This window comes from Ambystoma mexicanum, chromosome 10, assembly GCF_040938575.1.
Source record: "Ambystoma mexicanum isolate Mex_15411 chromosome 10, UKY_AmexF1_1, whole genome shotgun sequence".
Classification (NCBI taxonomy): Eukaryota; Metazoa; Chordata; class Amphibia; order Caudata; family Ambystomatidae; genus Ambystoma; species Ambystoma mexicanum.
The window spans coordinates 129718461-129738697 of record NC_090932.1 but is presented as its reverse complement, the minus strand read 5'-3'; the positions used below and the strand labels follow the sequence as shown (position 1 = coordinate 129738697).

Genomic DNA, 20237 nt, shown 5'->3' with positions numbered 1-20237 from the left:
ATATTTTCAAAGGCTTGAACAACCTAAAAACGTCAACAATTTTGTAGCTGCTAAAATGCAGAAACAGAAAATCAGCATAAACCAAAATAAGAAAAATATGGTCATTTTTTGTCATTTACTGCTGACTGTCTTTTTGGTACCTGAAAATGTGATTTTGTTTTGAAAGTGCTAACATTTATGAACCCATTTGAATTCCCCCCGTTGTATCCATCAAATAAACTTGCAGTCCTTTTGTTTACCATATGGTTAAATATAAAAGTAACACAAGTATTTATGAAAAAATCACCCAAGAAAAACACCAACAATAAACAAATGAATACGTACTAACCAGAGTGTTACAAATATTTATTTCACAAACCCCAAGCAAGATAGCCGGGAGCAACAAACCTCTTTTTTCCTACTCTTTCTACCTTATGCTTCAAACAAGCCATTACAAGTCCTACTCATTCAAAAGGACTTACCCTCGATTGGATAGCCCACCACAACTGTGACCTTACCATCAACTCTAATTCCCCCCTACCGTGGTCGGACCACCACATCATCCACTTCACCCTAGACACCACCAAGGCCACCACCCAGCAAGAATCTCGCCTCCCACCTGCTTTGACAAAAAGCTCCTGCATGCTCACCAAAGAAAGACTCATTCCCCACCTTTTGGTGCCTGCTCTCAAACCCCCATTCTCCAGTAGCCCGGAGTGGCTAGCACAAACATTCAATGGTATTCTCACCCAAGCTGTAAACTCAATCGCACCTCTAGGAAAGCTAAGCGCACCAAGCACTCAAACTCCTGGTACACCCCTGAACTCCTTACGCCACGCAACAGGAAAAGGTGAGCGCTTTCCAGATGGAAAGCCAAACACACCGTCTCCATGAAAAAAGATTTCAATGAAATAGCCAAAGAATACAAACTGACGGTCATCAAAGCCAAAGCTACTTCCTTCAACTCAAGAATAGCCAATGCTAAGTCATACTCTAAAGAGATCTTCGCCATATTTAGAAAATTGGAATCCCTTCCAGCTCCTCCCAATCCTTCACCAAAGATGAAACATTGTGCAATAGCATCCAATTGGCCATGCTGAATAAACTTGACACCCTCCAAAACATAATCCAAGCCCACCAACAATATCTGAACAACCTAACCTCTAAGCTTCTTAACCAAATTTACCCCTCTTCCCTTTCAAAGACAGCACTGAAAAGGAAGTCATTGATCTTATGAACTCGATCAAACTGTAAAGGGGACATCTGCCCTGCACAGCTTATGAAAGAATGCACTTCCACCCTTGCCCCCTTTTTTACCGCCTTCATTAATGCCTTGTTCGCCACAGGGCATCTTCCAACCTGCTTGAAGGAAGCCTGGGTTCGCCCTTTACTAAAGAAACCTATGCTCAACCCTGCTTACCCTGGGAACTACAGACCCATCAACACAGTGTTGTTGCTACTAAAGATCCTGGATAAAGCAGCATAACAAAAGTACAAAAATTCCTAGAAGATAATAAACTTCTTGGTCTATGCCAGTCCGGTTTCCGGCCAGGTCACAGGACCGAAACAGCACTGCTAGACCTTTAAAATCAAATGGATGACATTAGAGACAAAGGCAAACCAGCTCTTTCTCCTTTTAGACTTGTCGGCTGCCTTCGACCTCGTTGATCACGATACTCTGTCACCACTTATCTTCTGCCGCCAACTTCTCCCCCAGTGCCATAGCCTGGATCACATAATTCCTCAAAGACAGAGTAATGAAGGTCTTCTCTGACCAAACCTGTGCACACCCCAACATCTTAAAATGTGTCACGCAGGGCTCCTGCATTTCCCCTACCCTGTACAATATATTCACAAGGCCACGCTTCCTCATCCTCTATGCCCTAGGCATCACCTACATAAACTATGCGGATAATACCCAGGTACTCATCCCACTCTCTGGTGACCATGCAGCCGACGCTATAACCATTAACTCAATCTACGCCACCATCCAATCATGGATGGCGGAAAACTGGCTTTGTCTAAATGGGGACAAAACAGAACTTCTCCTAATCGGTTCCCCAGAAACCCTAAAGAAACTTGACGACCAATAGAGCGCATTGACCATTGACTATGTTCAAATCCCTATTTCCCAAACCATCAAAACACTGGGAGTGTACATTGACTCCAACCTTTCCATGTCAAGACAGGTTAACGCAATAAAGATTTCCAACGCTGACAGCTCAGGAAGTCATTCATTCTATTAAAGACAAGGAGGCGAGCATTATGCTTTTCTTTCTTTAATGCTGCCACAACAGCTTTTCAACTTATACTTTTAAACATCTACATTAGTGCTTTTTTTTTTTTTCTGACACAAAATAAAAAATAGCCAAACCAAAGTTTAAAAGTTTCAAACCAGAGTCTTACATCTCGAAAAAACTTTCAAACTCCAACTCCCATGCACCTCCAGGAGTGCAGTAGTCCTGACCCTATCCCATGCTCCAATGCAGTGATAGGTCATCCCATAAGAACCCTAGTGTCCTAGGTCTTTCCTCTTTCTTTCTTGCATTGGAAATCCTCTGAAACGAATCCAACTCTGTTATGAACTGTCAACAACCAACGTCCAACTTATAACTGAAACAGTGTTCTTGGAACCAAACAGCCCTGCTTCTCAGACGACAGAGTACTTTGCCGGTACAGCGATTGAGATCATGCTGCTTTCTGATCACGTCCTAGAAAAAACAGAAACATATTCTTTTTAAGGGTGGGTGATAAGACAAAGTTGTACATGTGATATCAACATCATAACATCAACTTTCGAGTCTTTCCGGGTGGGATATAATGCTCGCCTCCTTGTCTTTAATAGAATGAAGACTTCCTGAGCTGTCCGCATTGGCAATCTTTATTCTATGACAAGACAGGAGGCTCGCATTATGCTTCTTCAAAGCTAGCCACCACCCTATTTGCCAAATCTGACACTGGCTTGAAATAAAAAGTCTTAAAGGTAGACTCGGAGGACCAGTCGGCCGCTTTCATTATATCTTGGAGTGGCACTCCCGCTGCAAATGCTCTAGATGCCATCACCCCTCTAGCTGAATGCGCCCCAAACTGTGACAAGTCTATGCCTGCCCATTGCATTATTTCACGCACCCATCTCGCAATTGTCGCTGGTGCTACTGCATGAAAAGGTTTTCTACGCGCTATTAACAGCTGTTACGCCTCGCGGTCTCAGCAGTACTGTGGCTGATTCATAATCTTTAATACATTGAGCTACACACTTTTTTATTTTCTGTAAAATAGGGGTATGAAATCACTCGAGTGTCTGTTTTTGTTCTTTTAGCTACGGAAAATGCTACCCGCGCTGAATATAATATTTTCCTGTTTATCTCCAGCGCTTTCACATCGGAAACTCTTCGACATGCTGTGAGACACAACAACATTGCCAGCTTGCCAGAGAGTTGTGATAGAGATAAATCTTTATTGTCTGGCCATGCCAGAAACAGCTGAAAAACTTCCCTGACATCCCACAATGTTGTATACTTAGGTTCTGGGGGCTTTCTTAATTTCATTCCTCTCAAGACGCAAAACTGATGGATGTTCTCCTATAGCTTTACCATCTACCATGTCATGACCTGCAGAGATCGCGGACCACAGTACACTTATCGTCCTGAAGGCGCTACCTTCTTGGAACTTTATTGCTAGGAAGTTCAATAATTGAACTACAGGGGCAGAAACGGGATCCAAACCATGCTCTGTGCACCAGCGAGCCCAACTCTTCCATGCCATGTTATAGCTCCTGACGGTGGAAGGCGCCCATGATTCTCTGATGCAGTCTGCAGCGAGTCGCGAAATGCCTGGCAATTCCCACTTTCTCCTGAAACCTTGCAAGCTATCAATCGGAGGGTGCCTGTCTATACTAAGGGATGAATTCTCCCGATTGGGTCTAGTAGAAGGTCCGGCTGCTGTGGAACTATCCTCGGAAAATCCGTACTACTGGAAAGCAAGGCTGCGATCTCCAGAGGGGGGGGGACTATTAATAGGTCTGCTCGCTCCCTGCGCACTTTCGCTAGTGATCTCGAGATCATGAGAAACGGAGGGAAGGCATAATTCAGTGTTCCGTTCCAAGGTTGGAGGAAGGCGTCTGTGCCTGCTGCCCCCGGGTCTAATCTCCAACTGAAATAAGTCTGCGTCTGCGCGTTCAGTCTGGACGCAAATAGATCTATATGCCTTTAAATACCTTAGAAGATACTAAAAACAAAGAAGAAATATTTCAGGCACGAGACGCTACATCGCATGACTCAGCGGTAACAAACCTACCTCAGCAAGCAGTTATTACAGATGAGAGAAATTGCAGAGAGAAAGAAAATCCTAGTGTGAATATTAGATCAGAAATATATCAGGCGATGGATGATTACTTCAAGTTTAATTTAAAAAAAATGGAAGATGCCCTATCAAATAACATTGAAACTAGGTATGACAGAAGCCCTTTACGAACAAGAGGAATTGTAGACAAAAAACCTCTGAATGCAAAAAGTCAGGAAACCCAAATGAAGTGATCGCCCCCAACAGTATGTCTAGGCATATGCTCGATCAAAATGATAACCACCGCTTCATATTAAAATGCTGGGATGCACCATTCGGCACATATGACTTGTGTTGAGCGAGTCTGCTGGCCATTTTTGAGGACATTCCTGCCTTGAGTGATATTACATCAAACGATATTGTCCAGGTTGAATTTATAAGTGATGTATCTTTGTCTATTGTGAGGCTGTGGTTAAGTTAAAATGTGGTACGGAATGTACTGTGGCAAGGTCGTATGGACTTGTTTGCAAATGGTTTTATTTTGGCAATTGATCCTATTGACAACTGTAAAAATAAAACACACAATGAAGCTACAGACCGATTCCCTCAAGCAAGTTACCCCACATCAAACATCAGCGATTACCACTCATAACTAAGCTTAAGAGAAAATGATGTGGACTTGGTAATTGTAAGTTGGAACACTTGCGGTCATCCCCACCTGTTAGAAGACAATACACACTTAATGGCATACAACATAATAACACTGCAAGAAACATGGTTCACGTCTGTCCCAGACTGGAACGGGTATGAAATGATCTTAGCACCTGCTACGAAGGGTACCAAAGGAAGACCTACCTATGGCCTAATGGTTGCAGTCCAATTCGAAGCAGGGCTTAGAATTTTTCCATGGGCACAACCTAACCCCTTTTTACAACTAGTGAAAATAACTATACAAGGCCATATAATTGCGCTTCTAAACATATACCGAAATCCCATGGGTCTGTCTGATGAGAGCTTCTTTTTAGAGCTAGAAAAACTTCTAAATACCATCAAATTAGCTGTGGAAATCACAAACATTATCATTGTAGGTGATTTGAACCTCCACTGTATAACATCTTCAGCAGACAAAAAAAATAACTCATGTAAAAAATGGGAAGAGATAATGCAGAGTCGTGACCTCTTAATGTTAAATGGTTCAATAAAAAATGATATTCCGGCTCAGAGTACATGGAAACGAGGTCTAAACTCATCTATCGATTAGATCTACGTTGACCCAGTAACTTTCAACTTAGTCTCCCAATTTGAAGTAATCCACTCCAAGTATAGCGATCATGAAATACTTAGAGCATGCTGCCAATTGAAAAAAAACATTGGCAGACCACATACTATGCGCTATAATGGCAAACTCTCTATTAATAACAGTAAAACCAGATTCCGTTGGAATACCAAAAAATTAGAGAGCTTCCATAAAGAACTTGTCGAAATAAAAAGGAACTCCAACTGGGAAGACAAAACATATATTACAACTATGCACCACTACAAGACAAATACTAATGTTATAACAGAAAAAAATACGAATTCACGAGACCGTTAACAAATTCAGCAACGTAAGACACAACTACGCAAAGACAAAAAAATTGCCTTACAATTCCCAAGTCCTCAAAAATACGAAAGTCTCCGATTCTTGAACAACAAATACAGAAATTGGTTAAAAGGCCATAAAATCTGGCTTTACCAACAAAATGGAGAAACAATGCTAAACACAATCAGATCTAAAAACTCTGCTCAAACTTGGGCTCTTTTGAATATAGCGAATAAAATTACACAATAGCCAACTCAAATAAATGGAGTTCTTGAAGCAGATTGGACAAGGTACTTTACAACCCTCTACGCGAATACTCTATTGGAAGAATATGATGTTCAAAAACTAAGTCTGGACACAAATCAACTGCAAGTTTCAGAAGAAGACATTCTATACTTCATTAATCGATCAAATGATTCCAGAGCTCTTGGCCCAGATGGGCTGAGCAACTTTACTCTTAAACAACATCCTTTACTTTGGTCAAAAATTTTGTACAATATATTTTCGCAGGTTCTTGCCACTAACACCATTCCATCATCATGGCTCAGATCTGTAATAATACCAATCTTCAAAAAAGGCGACAGGTCTAATCCAGCAAATTACAGACCGATCGCCCTTTTAGATGTCACAGGGAAAATTTTTGCACGTTTTATTTTAAGAGATCTAAACAAGTGGTTGAACGTGTCTTCCCTAAGAGACCCATGTCAAACAGGGTTCATCCCTGGCTTGGGTACATCAATAAATTTGACCACATTAACAGCCATTATAAACCACAATGTGGACCAGAAACAACTACTTTATATGGTGTTCGTGGACTTGACAGCTGCATTTGATTCGGTTTCCCGAAAACTTCTCATTAAAAAACTTGCAAGAGATAATTGTCCAGCATACATCATTGCCCTTATTTATGCCTTGCACAATAAAACAACTCTTTATGTAAGGCTGAATCTAGAAGGGCTTCCGTCAAATGAGATAAGTACCCATAGAGGATTACGCCAAGGGTGTACTCTAGCTGCCACATTATTTACTTTTTTTATAGCTGACGTGCACAAAATCTTTGAAGCAATTGAATCTGATGGCCCAAAATTAGAATTACGGAAAATACCAGCCCTACTGTACGCAGATGACCTGATTCTAATTTCTAAGACCCCAGGTGGATTACAAAATCTTTTGAATGCACTATCTGAGTATGTCGACAATAACATGTTAAAAATCAATCTTGAAAAAACAAAAGTAATGTTGTGCAACTCTACTAGATCTTCAAGATTACAAATGGTCATTAAATGATAAAAATCTTGACAGTTGATGAATATATTTACCTGGGTATAAAAATCTCTGTTGACATGGGTAAAGCACAAATGACTAGATGGAGATCTAAGCTGAATACAATGATCTCGCAATCCACGATAATCCAAGGAAAATTCGGGAAGTTTTCGATCATACCGGTTCTGACATTCTTTAGACAAAAGGTTACTCCAATTCTTTTATATGGTGCAGAAACTTTACTGATTGTGTCAGAAATGGTTTGGGAAAAATTTGAGGCAAAGTTTTGGAGACGTTGTCTATGTTTACCAAATTGTATACTGATTGCTTTCATCCGCAACGAACTTGGCTTGACATCCTTGTATAGCCGCTATTTGTGGCAACTAATAAGCCTGTTTCATAAATGCCTTGTAGCATATAACTCATATACGTTATTGGGGACTCTTGCACATCATCTTCTTAATTCTGACAATACCTTCCCTAAAAATGGCGACAAGAGGTTATTAATGCAATTTCCTATGCTGATGCTTCAATTGAATTATTGTTACAAAACCCTACCCGAGTAAAAACTAAGCTGTTCCAATGGGACTGGGCCAGAAACAGACTTTCTTGCTTAAAATACAAGGACTTTGATGAAAGGGTTTTTACACACAAAAAATATAGCCTTCCCGAATCTTATTTGATAAAGTCCCCTTCAAAGAATCATAGATCTAATTTCCTGAGAATAAGATTTAACCTTTGGTCAACACTAGAGGTACAAATCAAACGGAAAATCGTCTCTCCACAAGTCATTCTCTGTAGATTTTGTAAGAGTACCTTGGAAGTCGAAACCTTAAAGGATATACTAATTGAATGCACTGCTCTACGAGACAAGAGACTGCTATATTTAAAACCCCCATTGAAAGAACATAGTGATGTATCGAAAGAAACATTATGGCTTATGATTATGTCGGGGCTTTTAGTATCATTGAGAATTGGCACTATTCGTTTTCTGAGTAGCATCCCTGAGTTAAAAAACTATATGGGAGACTGAACTTGAACTTACAAAATCAGTTCACCTATATGCCATTGAAAATATTCTTGACTCTGCTTACGAATAGCGCTGAACAGACCAGCCTTTTTAATCTCTACTTTTTATTATATTTCTTGTATGTGATGCTATTATCCTCAATGATATCTAATTTCTGTCTCTCTTCCTGATCCAGATGCTTTGAATTGTTATATTGTTTGTTTCTTTTCTCTTCCCTTGTATGTTCAAATGGAATTGCATATTAAGAATGAAAATATTGTAAAGTTGACTTGATCAACTAAACACAATATAAAAAAGAAAAAAAAAAATAGATCTATATGAACGGGACCCCAGAGGTTCTGTAATCTGGTGAACACGCTCGGGTGTAGTTTCCAATCACTTGAATCTACAACATATCGTGAATTCCAGTCCGCTGTCTCGTTGAGCGTCCCTGCCGTGACTGCTACTTTATTCTGAAGGCAGTAGTGCCAAAGGTCTCTTGCTAGTTCTGCTAGCATTTTCGATCTCGTTCCTCCCAGCTTGTTGATATACCGCACTGCTGAAATGTTGTCCATTTTGAGCAGAACGCAACATCAAACTTTGTCCTTCGTAAATGCTTGCACTGCAAAGAGTTCGAGACAGTTTATGTGCATTTCTAGTTCCTGTTCTGACCACTTCCCCCCCCTGTCTCTAAGTTCTTGCATCTGGCGCCCCATCCGGACCTGCTTGCATCTGATTCTATGACGATGTCCGGTGAGTCTCTGAAAATCGCACGGCCATTCCAGGCCTCCATGTTGGCGAGCCACCGTGGAGTTCCGAGATCGCTTCTGGGTCTAGGGTCACTAGCTGGTGATATCCTAGCCCCTCTTGTAGGTGTCTTATCTTGAGCCTCTGTAGTGCTCGATAATGGAGCGGACCCGGAAAAATCGCTTGGATTGAAGCCGCTAGCAGGCCAACTACCCTTGCGAGAGCTCGAAGAGATATGACTTTCTTTGCTATAACTGTTCTGAGCTCTTTTTTTATCGCCTTCACTTTGTGATGTGGTAGCTCTAGGGTTGCTTTGTTTGTGTCTATACTGAAACCCAGGAATTCTATGTTCTGCACCGGCACTAGCTGGGCTTTGTCTAAATTTACTAGGAATCCTAGAGAGGTCAAGAGCGTGAATATCCATTGCACGTTCTTGGAAAGTGTGACTTTGTCTGTACCCATGACGAGAATGTCGTCTAGGTAAATGATTATGCGAATGCCTCGCTCTCTTATGGCTGCTGCTACAGGTTTCATCAGCTTGGTGAATGCCCAAGGCGAAGATGCTAGTCCAAACAGAAGACACGTGAAGCGCCATGTCTCCCCTTCTCACCGAAATCTCATATATTTCCGAAACTCTTGAGCTATTGGAATCGTTAGATAAGCGTCTTTGAGGTCTAATCGCGCTAACCAGTCCCCCGTCCGGAGGAGATCTCGAAGTAGATGAATGCCCTCCATCTTGAAATGGTTGTAAACAACCCATTCGTTCAGCCTCTTCAGATTTATGACAGGGTGTACTTTGTCCCCCCTGTGAACAAGAAACAAATTGCTGAGGAAACCTGGCCCTCTTTGCGTATCTTTTTCTATAGCATTTTTGTCTGCTAATTGGAGAATTTCGCTGTTTAACAATCTCGCCTCTTCTCGAGGCAATTGAATAAAATGGGGTTCTGATCTCTGAACTGGGTTCTCCATAAATTCTATCTGTAGTCCTGCTACTGCCTGCAGTACCCATTATTCGCGCGATAATGCTTGCCATGCGCTTAGAAACTGGAGGGTTCTCTCTCCTACTCGTACTCTCACTGCACTCACCTCCTGAGGCATTTGGTTGCCGGTATGCACTTTTCCCTCTTCGTCATCTGGGAAATCTGGACCTGGACGGGAAGAATGTGTCTTGTTGTTTTCCTTCCCAATATTGGGCGAGCGGCCCCTGGGGTCTGCGTTGATAGTTAAACCGACCAGACGTACGACCCCTGTAACGTCCGGTCCCGGAAAAAACTCGAGTGGGGAAAATCATTTTGATTGAGCTTTGTGCTCGTTCAAGAGCTGAATAAGTTCCCACGAACTGTGCCATTTCTTTAGCGAATGCCTCGCCGAATAGTAGGCCTCTTGCTCCTTCACCTGCCTCGTACGACGTCAAGTCGCTTAGCTTACTGTCGATCTTAAGAAGAACACCTCTTCTTCTCTCGGCTGACAGTGCGCAATTCGCGTTTCCCAAAATGCATACAGCTCTCTGAGCCCAACTGGCTAATACGGAAGCATCTACAGGGGTACCTGTGTCCTTCGCTTTCTCTGCGAGATCCATTATTTTTGCTAATGGGCCGCTAGGTCGAGGAGCTTATCTTGGCACCCTCGCCAGGCTCGGTCTACGCCCTTCCGTATGTCTTTCGCTGTCTTTGTAACAAAGGTGACCATTTTGGGGTCAAGTTCAGGAGTGTCGGCCAGTTTACCTAGCAACTCCGGTCTAGGGCATTCTGAATGCATCCGCAATCTTATTTCTCTATCCAGTGGCTTGCGTATACGTTGAGCCATGTAGGCTGCCACTCTGGGCGATGGGACCCACTCTGAGGACTTAGGGTGTCTGATAGCCTCCGCGTCAAACATATCTGTTGAACTCTGGTTCTTGAGGATCTATCCCCTCTTCGTAAAGGTGATCCTCTTCTACCTCATCACCCTCATCAGGCATGTAGCCTTCATCATTGTCCCCTGGATTACTCACCCCTGGGGTAGGGGGTCTGTCCTGGCTTCTTTTCTTCTCCAGGAAGGCTCTTTTAAGCTTGGCAATAGGGTCGCTATTCTCTTGGGGAGTGGAATCCTCCCTATCCAGATTGCTCGGGGGGGGGGGTCGTAGAGCGTTTACTCTTGCGAGGCGCTTTCTTCCCCCTGGGTTCAACCCCATCTTCGGGGTGTCTGGCTGACGGCTCTTTATCTTGGCATTCTGCCTTTCTCTTTTTTGCAAGCAGAGCTTGCTGTTCGTTAGAAACAGCTTCCAGTATATCCAGCCTTTGGGTAATAGGCTGCACTCCTTGAGAAACTGCTCTGGTCAAGGAATCTCCTAGTACTTGCTTGAAGCTCTGTGACAGGTCTGTGTCCTGTTGGTAAGGACTTTCTTCCCACTCCTCCTCTGACCATTCTGGTGAGGTAGGAGTGGCACCGGGACTTTTAAATGAGCCATAGTGTTAGCAAGGCTAACTGCTGTGCTGTCAGCAAGGGATTAATGTTAGTCACCTTTGTCAATTCTGCCTTTCTCTCCTCAACTTGCAGGCTCTTTAGATATAAGAGGTAGTCTAGTATGAATCCCTTTTTGCTCCGGTGGAAAATCTGATTATAACTTTTATTTTTATTATTTATTTTTTTGAAGACCGTGTCACTCCGCTTTTCTCCTCACTCGGGATACGCAACGCAATGAAAAATGTTCGCGCTGCCGGCGGAAAACCTTTTAGGGGATGCTGGGAATTCAGCTCCTCCCGCTCCCCTGGGTCCTGCCGCACGTTGTGTTCAACGGCACGGAACCGAGGAGCAGGGCCGGGAGCCTGAGGCGAGCGTGTTCGCTCGCGGCGCCGGCCCGCCTCCTCTTCACAGAAATGTCTCACGGCGGCCGAAGCAAACGCGTGAGAGAAAACAAAACGAACACACTGAAGCACACGTTCGATAAAGTTCACCGTAAGTATTGTATTTACAGTCTGATAAATGGTTTACAATCGCGCAGCTTACGCGCTTCTCATGCAAAGTTCTATACTACACTGATATAGTTACTATCTTAAACAAGAGTGAATTATGATGTACTTATCTCATGGCAGCAAAAAGAAAGAGGAAAGGACCTGGGACAGTAGGGTTCTTATAGGATGACCTATCACCGCATTGGAGCATGGGATAGGGTCATGACTACTGCACTCCTGGAAGTGCATGGGAGTTGGAGTTTGAGAGTTTTTTTCCAGATGTAAGACTCTGGTTAGAAACTTTTAAACTTCGGATTGGCTATTTTTTATTTTGTGTCAGAAAAAAAAAAGCACAAATGTAGATGTTTGTAGAAGTTGAAAAGCTGTTGTGGCAGTATTAAAGAAAGAAAAGCATAATGCGAGCCTCCTGCCTTGTCATAGAATCACGTCTGCAGCTGCCTACCACATCAAACTTCTCACTGCGGCTAGACCCTTCCTTTCCAAAGAAAACTGTTTAACCACAGCCAGAGCCATAATTGGATCCCGTCTGGATTACTGCAACACCCTCCTAGCTGGCACCTCCATGAAAAACATTGAGAAACTCCAGGTTGTACAAAACAATGCGCTCGGAGCTGCCATTGGCATTCCCAAACGTGACCATATAACGACTGCCAGACAAGTCCACTGGCTCCCTATCAAAGAAAGGGTAATCTTCAAAACCCTCGCCATCACCCACAAATGCCTGCACGACACAATCCCCCCCCCTCCTTTACTTATCCAGAAGAATCTCCAGACCACTCTCTACTAAACCGACCAGAACCCCCTACACAAACCAAATCATTGTACCAAAGGTCCTTAAGTCACACGCCAGAGGCTCTAGCTTTGCATTCATTGCGTCTGCCCAATGGAATGCTCTACCACCACACTTCAAAGGGATAACTTCACACCTAGACATCCGCAAAGCAATTAAGACTCTGCTCTTCAGATAAACCTGCTACTCTACTCCTCCCCAGATCCCCTCTGTCTACCTACCATTTACCACATAACCCTTGCATTTTTATTAATGTATTTACTGTTAGCACTGTTATTGCTATGTACTCGCCTCAAAGCTATGCCTTCATGTAACCAGTAGCTGCATCGTGTAACTATGATTTCTCTCCTGGACCAGCGCCTCGGTGCCTTTGGGCTGCTAGTGCGCTTTATAAATTAAAATAAATAACTGAAATACCTTTGTGCACTTGAACTTTTGTAAATCAACCAGTTTATGCAAAAGAGAAGTTTCAGTAGCTAAGCAAAATTGTTCAGGCCTTTAGGCATCTTCAACAAGTATGGAGACATGTGTCCCTTTTGTCCAGAGTACATTGTCAAAACATTTTAATCCCTTTTTTTGCAGCTTACAGACAGTTGGCTCTTGGTCACTGTAGTGCCTCAAAGAAATAGTTTCCTTTCCCAGCTCCTTTTTATATAAGCCAAATGAACGATTTTGTACAATCTTTGACATGATAATGTATTAATGTAATAATATTTAATATGCAATTCAGTAAAAACGGTAATGCTCTGATACAGTAATATGCGAAATGATCGTAAGAACTAAAACACATTAAAATAAATAGAAGTCATTTGCGAACTGCGTTCTACTCGTAAACCCGATTCCCAGGAATTTCTTCACTAGTATTGAAAATCAATGCCGGAGTCTTTTACCCCTTCCCCTTCATTAAAACAGATGATTTTAATGTATACTTGATCGCTGTATACTGTCCCAATGCAAGACTGTAGATCCACTGCTACAGTTGTGCTTTTCCCTAGTGACAAAAGGCCCATCGCTAATCACCTGCCCACCCTCACTATTAAGTATCCCTACCCATTGTCACCCTTCAACTTTTGACCTTGATGTGTACCCTTTTGTAGTTTCTCTTCCCATCACCCATAGCTCATAGGATCCTGCAATACTCTTTGCTGAGAACTGTTGCCACATACCTCTGTCCACTGATCCATCATTTCACCACCCTTTACAGGGATTGGGATGTCTGTTTCCCCAGCCCTCGTTAATAGTCTCACAGCATTGCACAATAGCCTCAAGCTGACCTACAAACAAGGAAATGAGTACTCCCCTCTGCCCCCCCGACCAAACTTGCAGAGAAACTAATAACTACTCAGTTGCAACTTCTTGCGGAAAACAAACATCTGCTTGATCTTTTCCAGTCATGCCTTTAGCTAAAACGACAGCACCATCTATACTCTGTGGGGCATCAGATTGTCAAAACAGAAACCCTCTATTTTGTTTCCTTGATATGGCAGATGCATTCAAAATGATGGAATACAGTAAAGTTGACCGTGTTTGCAGAGTTTCAGATGCATTGATCTAACCTAGTGTTAGGAAAGATTTCTCTCTCAGCAACATATTCTATGGACCCCCCAAACCTGTTGCTTTTTTTTTTCACATTGACCTGACCTTTTACAGTGATGGGAACGCCACTGGTTTTTTGCTCACATGCTATGGGCAAACTGACTAATCCTTCAGGCCGTCAGTACTGGGAAACTGTTTCTCTTAGTCTTTTGACTTTGTTCCTTTTTGGTAACTTTTATCACTGCACAATGCATCTTACAGTGCAGTGCAATGGGGTTTCTTTTGTGTGACCCTACACTACACTCAAAAGGATTTTCGGGTTACCAAAGATGTGCTAAAGGACAAACTGGTGGCAGCAGTTACTGTAACTTATTTGTTTAGTGTACTTTTTGTTAGTTTTGCCGTGTTTTTTTTACCAACAGTGGCTAGTGTCCAAACATGGCTGTGCCACAAGGTTTTTTGTTCCTTGGCCATCTTGCCTTTCAGCCGCCTCCCTGACGTGCCAGGTCAGGAAAATCCTTTCATGGTCCTGCACTGCCCAGGAAAAGCATGGCTTTTCATTGGATGGTGCAGGGATTGGGTGTGGGGTCCCAGGAAATGGTCCCAATCCACATAGTGGGGCCTGAACATCTGGTGTGCGTGATTCCACGAGACCCACAGTGGCACCTGATTGGACCACTGATGGTGTGCATGTGTGGGACAGATCTTGCCATTGGAGGGCTGTGTCTGATCACTCACCTGACTTTGGGATAAGATGAGGTATCCTGCAGCCATTCCAGGAGATAAGAGCCAAGTATCCTGCGCAGCTTTGAAGACGGAAGGTATACCTGTGGCCGATCCCTAATGAAGCTGGCGACCAACTCTTGCTGAAGTCCCTGTGAGGCCCTGTCGAGCTGTTGATCCCAGAAGAAACTTGTTGGTGCTTCAACCCTCTGGACCGGTGGGAACAATTTGCCCCGACGTCTCCTGCTGCCCAAGCCAATTTAAGTCTTCGCTAGTGTCTCCGAGCCATCCAGTGGGTTTACCAACTGCAAAATTGAGCTATCACAATAGGAACATCTTGGTTCCATGCTTTGGCATGGAACTTTGGGGTCTGCCAACCTGTCCTACAGAAGTTGTCTCTGCCAATTATTGGTGCTGCAACATCCAGGGGGCCCAAGATACGAGGCTGACTTCGACTGTGACCTCTGCTGTTGCCCTGCAACAGTGACTGTCACCAGAAACTGCTTTCCCACATCCTATCTTATGCTGAGAGGACGACTGCACCATAGTGAGATGCAATCTTCAACTGGAACACGTTGCACTAGCATTTGTGGCTGACCGGAGACTCACTCAAACATGCAACTCCTGGGCAGAAATGGAAGGAAATGTGACTTCTGAAGACCTGCCAAGTCCCAAGAGAAACGTTTACATTAGTTTGGCTTTGCCATAGCTTGTTCGCGCAAGTACTCCGAAAGTTGAGCACAGGTTTATTTGCTAGAATGCTATCCTATCTAACTTTTGGAACTCTCTCCTAACTTTTTCCCAACAAAACATACAACTTAGGGTTGGATTTATAAAGTTAGGATTGTAAATCCTGGGGACAGTTGGTGCCATCGCTAACCATTTGTCGTACCTTTAAGGTATTCGGGGGTGGGGGTTCATTTGGTCTGCACCAACTACAGTGACTGTATGTATATTGTATAGTATTTTAGTATTGCGTGACAATATTACTTGCCAGAAGTAATTTTTCGAGCATTTTCTGGGCCTATAATAAATTTGATACTTTTATAACTACTTGTCAAAGTGTAATCCTTGGTGTTTCACTGTGTGAAATGGTTGTGGACCCCTGACCTCACTTGCCTCTCCTGACATTTAGCCTTGACTTCACTCCATGCTACTTTGATTGGTTTGGCTAAACTCCCAGAGGTTTTCCCTGTTCACAATAATAAGGGTGACCTCCTAAACATCTGTCCACCAGGCCCGTGTTTAGAAATCCATTTTAACATAAATTCATTTTTTATTTTTGCACAGACCTCTGCTCATTCAGTTAACCTAATTTTCCCCATTAAGTAATTTAGTTCAGGTGATCCTAAATCTCCCCTTTCTTTCTTTTGTCTTAAATATTTGACTGTAGATTGCCTTTTACTCCTACGTCCCGTCCTCCTACAAGAAGTATGGAAGGAGTTCCTGCTAGTTGGGACGGGACTGGAGCAGTTTGGTCCATGGAAAGAATTCCCTCAAATTTGATTGCTGACGTATACATGCACATACATGGCCATGCCCTTAAAGGTACCGACTCCCGCCTTGCCTCACCAGTACTTTTCTCATCACTGGACGGTGCTCATGTCCTACTTTATCTACGCTCTGTTTTTTGTTTCCTTCTTTTTCCCCTCCTTTTAATTTACTGATCTTAGTTGACGATGCATACATCCGGCCCAAGGCGGTGCTTCTGGTTTCCATGATTATGCCTCTGCATACTGCCAGAAGCAGGTCCCCACCGCAGATATTCATTCACTCTGCCTGGAGTGCTTGGTCCAGGGACATCAGCGGCAACCTGCCGGATGCTTTCCCGAGGTTCCCTAATGCATGGTGAAGTCCAGGCAGATGCCATAGGATTCCTCCCAAACGGGCTGAGTCTAAAACCAAGCCACTGGGCTTATGCAAGGGAGTTGTAGCGGGCATCTGTGCTAAAGTGGCAAGTTATTCATTCCTCCCCATGGCGGTCATGACAGACAAATGTTCCTGTAAAGTCGAGGTTCACCACAAGCATGAGCAAGTCATAGAAGATGGCGGAAAGGTCACAAAATGGTTGCTACTATGACTGAAGTGTCTGTGATGCAGGCAAATGCCTGGCCTGTTTGGTCTTTAGATAGAGGCCCCTTCTTTTTCGAGTTCTGATTCATTTGCACTGCTTTTGCAGTGGCTGGCCTCAATGAGGATCTGACTGTTGCCCTCCCGACTTCATCTTCACCTTTTGGTGTTTAAAGTTCTGTGGATGTTGAGCAGTAGAGGCTCCTCATGACCTGCCACTCCTCTTGGACCACGCTGAATCAGGCTCCTCACTGGCCATCTGAGGACAGATTTCTCGCTAAGTTCCAGATTTTCACCGTGTCTCCAGCTATGCAGGGTTACTTACAGGATATCATCCGGGAGATGTTGCCGTCTCAGCCAGCAACTCTGATGGTTCCTCTGGCCCCTCGGTTGCAACACCTGTGACGAGTGTCCTTCCTGTGACTTTAACAGGTCAGTACTTCCAGAGCCACTGCCTCCTGCTCTGTTGCTTCCCCTGCTGCTTACACAGCGCCCATTGTTGCCAGGGCTGTCCCCTCCATCACAGCCTGCTCATCCTATGGATTTCCCCTCCGACATGAGAGACTAACAGGAGGAGGAACAGTCATCTGCAGCAAGAGATTTCCACACGAGGTTCATGGGGTTGTTTCAGTTTTTGGACATGCCCTACACCAGAAAAACCTCTGGTTGAGGTTTGGGTCCTGAAAGGGGATTACATGGCCACCTTGGATATGAAAGATGCATACTTTCATATTTCAATGTTGCCAGCGCACAGAAAGTACCTCAGGTTCAAGATGGAGAACAATCACTGTTTAAAGTACTCCCCTTCGGCATTGCCTCAGCCCCAAGGGTGTTTACCGAGGTGCTAGCAGTGGCGGCAGCTCACCTGCAAAGGCAATTCATTCTAGTGTACCCTTATCTCGACGACAGGCTCATAACTGGAGACTTGCACCAAGCGTGTCTGGAGAACACCCAAAAGACTCTAGATCTTCTTTTTCAACCCGGGGTTCTCAATCAATGAGAGAATGCCAAGTCTGGTCCCCAATCAGGTCAAACAATTCCCAGGGGCTCTAATTCAGACCGAAGACGGGCTTGTCTTCCCTTTACAGAGAGTTCAAACATGCTGTTTCAGATCCTTCCATATGTAGCCAGTCATGTAACTGTACGGAAAGCCATGCAGCTCTTTAGGGTGATGGCATCCTGCATCTTCCTAGTTCCACACGCCCGTCTGCACATGTCTTATGCAGGAGTGGCTCTCGAGCCAAAGGTGTCAGCAAGCGGCCAGTGGGACGATCTAATGGTTGTCTCGACAGCCCTCGTACAGTCTCTGCGGTGATGGTCGAGGGAGAAACTCCTGAAGGGGACATCCTTCACCACCCCTGCAGTAGAAGCCACTCGCCACTCTCACGACTGACGCATCCCCGTCAGGATGGGGAGCACACCTGCTAGAACAGATGGCGCACGGCACGTAGTCCCATCAGTAGCAACCAAACCTACCCTTCTGTTGTAGCTACTTGCTGAGTTCAAAGCCTTTCAAACACAACTACAAGGAAAGACGGTTCTGGTCCTTAGAGACAGTACTACGGCCATGTACTACATGAACAAAAAGGAGGGCACTTGCTCTCCAGGGCTGTCCAAACTGTGTCAGAACATTTGTTAAAGTGGCACTCGAACACGACATGTTCCTATTATCTCAACATGTTCCAGGGAGAGATGATCTTCTGGCAGATGTACTCAGCAGAGACTTGCAGCTACCCGTAGGACACGAGTGGCACTTGCAAGAACACATCTTACACAATGTCTTTGCAGAATGGGGTCATCCAGACATCGATGTTTTTGCAACATTGGAGAACTCGCAACGCCAGGATTACGCCTCCAGGTACCCACAGAGAAAGTCCAAAGGGAACGGTTTTGGGATTCCATTGTCATGGAGATTTGTCTACGCTTTTCCCCCAGTTCCCCTACTCAACCGGATAGTTCACAAGTTGCACCAGGAACAAGTCTTATTGATCCTTGTGGCACCAATGTGGGCTCGACAGCCATGTTTCTGTTACGCTCACCTGGTTCCCACAGGGGCGTCGATCGAACCCGGACAGCAGCGGCCTCCACCAACGTGAAGCGTAGAGCAAAGATGGCTGTCTGGACAGACCTGCATAGTTTCGTGTGCTTGACTCGTAGGAATATTCTCCTGTAGATGGAGAAAGGGATTTAGTTCCGTGGATTTGAGTGCAGACCCCTCCCCACTACTCCCGCTGGCCACATCCGATATTCCCACTTAGTGTCCTCACCTTATGTTTTTAATGGACGAGCTCTCCATCCTGCGTGGCTTGCAGGGGCGCGTAGATACCAGTTACTTCACTGGTTTGGGGTATTGGAGTTCTGGAAGATTATTGACTCCGGAGTTTACCAAGTTTAAAGAGTTCAATATGTCCAATGCTCACTCTTGCACCCCTTGGTGATTTTGCGGCAACAAATACTGTCTGGACGTTGCTGGTGGCGTTCAGGTAAGAGTCTGTATTACCCAACACTATCTGGTAAAGTTGCACGAGTTTAACTTGTTTTTTCCTCCCTTCATATATGCGGCATAAGAAGATGCGGCTTATTGAAGGGTAATGCCTCCGGTGGTAAATCGGATAAGCCTTGTGGTAAAATGATTGTCTGTGTAGTCTCTCTAGGCTCACCTCGCTATTTCTTTGTCTTTTTTCCCCAAGTGTTGAAGATCGCAGAAGAAAATGATGGAGGCAGCGCCGAGTCGAAGATGCTGTAAACTGGTGAGAATGGAGTGGCGCTGCAGCTGTGAAGCGACGCGTGTTGTAGTAATGTCCCTTCAGGCTCGGAATGGTGCAAGATCCTGAATCAGGTGAGGAATTAGATTAATGTCCGTAACCTAACCTTTTCTCCTATTTTCCCCTTTCTTCTAGGAGCTCCGGATGCGAGGCGGGCGTGGCAGAAGACTGGATGCAGGTTCGGTGAGCGTTACGCTGCAGAATAACGCGAAGCGTGTGTTGTAGATCGGGCGTGGTTTAAATAGCCTAAAAAGTAGTCCCAGGTAAGAAGTCCCTAGAACCACACCCGAGTAAAAAAAAGTCCTTGCAGAAAAATAGTCCCTTCCAGGTCTCACGTTGGCCTGGATGCATGTGCAGCATGGTCTGCCTGAGGTAAGTGATGACTATGAGCCTGGCGCCTTAGGCGTCGGGACTGATTCCTACTATGAGCCTGGCGCCTAAGGCGCCAGGGTGAACCCAGATAGCCCTTAGCCGGGGCTTCTGAGGTTTTACTAAATGTCTGGATGCCTGCTTCCGGGGCGGATGGGCTTGGTCCAGA

General features: G+C 44.4%; 1 protein-coding gene across 6 annotated transcripts in view; it reads left to right on the top strand.

Annotated features, from left to right (window-relative positions):
- The window catches only part of R3HCC1 (R3H domain and coiled-coil containing 1), a 561246-nt gene that overhangs the window by 170932 nt on the left and 370077 nt on the right, over positions 1 to 20237 (top strand). The window lies entirely within an intron of this gene.